General features: G+C 51.9%; 1 non-coding gene across 1 annotated transcript; it reads left to right on the top strand.

Moving 5' to 3' along the window:
* The first annotated feature begins 793 nt into the window (after positions 1 to 793).
* On the top strand, positions 794 to 867 carry Trnal-caa (transfer RNA leucine (anticodon CAA)). Its single transcript has one exon. It is a non-coding gene; the product is annotated as a tRNA-Leu (tRNA).
* The last annotated feature ends 309 nt before the right edge of the window (positions 868 to 1,176 follow it).

The following is a 1,176-nucleotide window of genomic DNA, read 5'->3' as shown; positions in this document are numbered from 1 at the left end:
CGCACACTCCGCTGCAGAGTGAAAATCTCATTCTGGAAACATCCCCCAGGCTGTGGCTAAACCATGTCTCCGCAGTATCCTTTCTTTCAGGAGTGCTACTTCTGCAAGGTTCGCAGGAGAGCTTCTGTAAAGTTTGGAAGGTAGCACACGAGATACTGGCAGAAGTAAAGCTGTGAGGAGTGGACGTGAGTCGTGCTTCGGTAGCTCAGTGGTAGAGCACTTGCCCGCGAAAGGCAAAGGTCCCGAGTTCGAGTCTCGGTCGGGCACACAGTTTTAATCTGCCAGGAAGTTTGATATCAGCGCACACTCCGCTGCAGAGTGAAAATCTCATTCTGGAAACATCCCCCAGGCTGTGGCTAAGCCATGTCTGCGCGGTATCCTTTCTTTCAGGAGTGCTAGTTCTGCAAGGTTCGCAGGAGAGCTTCTGTAAAGTTTGGAAGGTAGGAGACGAGGTACTGGCAGAAGTAAAGTTGTGAGGAGTGGACGTGAGTCGTGCTTCGGTAGCTCAGTGGTAGAGCACTTGCCCGCGAAAGGCAAAGGTCCCGAGTTCGAGTCTCGGTCGGTCACACAGTTTTAATCTGCCAGGAAGTTTGATATCAGCGCACACTCCGCTGCAGAGTGAAAATCTCATTCTGGAAACATCCCCCAGGCTGTGGCTAAACCATGTCTCCGCAGTATCCTTTCTTTCAGGAGTGCTACTTCTGCAAGTTTCGCAGGAGAGCTTCTGTAAAGTTTGGAAGGTAGGAGACGAGATACTGGCAGAAGTAAAGCTGTGAGGAGTGGACGTGAGTCGTGCTTCGGTAGCTCAGTGGTAGAGCACTTGCCCGCAAAAGGCAAAGGTCCCGAGTTCGAGTCTCGGTCGGGCACACAGTTTTAATCTGCCAGGAAGTTTGATATCAGCGCACACTCCGCTGCAGAGTGAAAATCTCATTCTGGAAACATCCCCCAGGCTGTGGCTAAGCCATGTCTGCGCAGTATCCTTTCTTTCAGGAGTGCTAGTTCTGCAAGGTTCGCAGGAGAGCTTCTGTAAAGTTTGGAAGGTAGCACACGAGATACTGGCAGAAGTAAAGCTGTGAGGAGTGGACGTGAGTCGTGCTTCGGTAGCTCAGTGGTAGAGCACTTGCCCGCGAAAGGCAAAGGTCCCGAGTTCGAGTCTCGGTCGGGCACACAGTTTTA

The sequence above is a fragment of the Schistocerca nitens genome, chromosome 11, assembly GCF_023898315.1.
Source record: "Schistocerca nitens isolate TAMUIC-IGC-003100 chromosome 11, iqSchNite1.1, whole genome shotgun sequence".
Classification (NCBI taxonomy): Eukaryota; Metazoa; Arthropoda; class Insecta; order Orthoptera; family Acrididae; genus Schistocerca; species Schistocerca nitens.
Note: the sequence above shows the minus strand (reverse complement) of the source record. Positions and strands in the feature narration are given on the sequence as shown.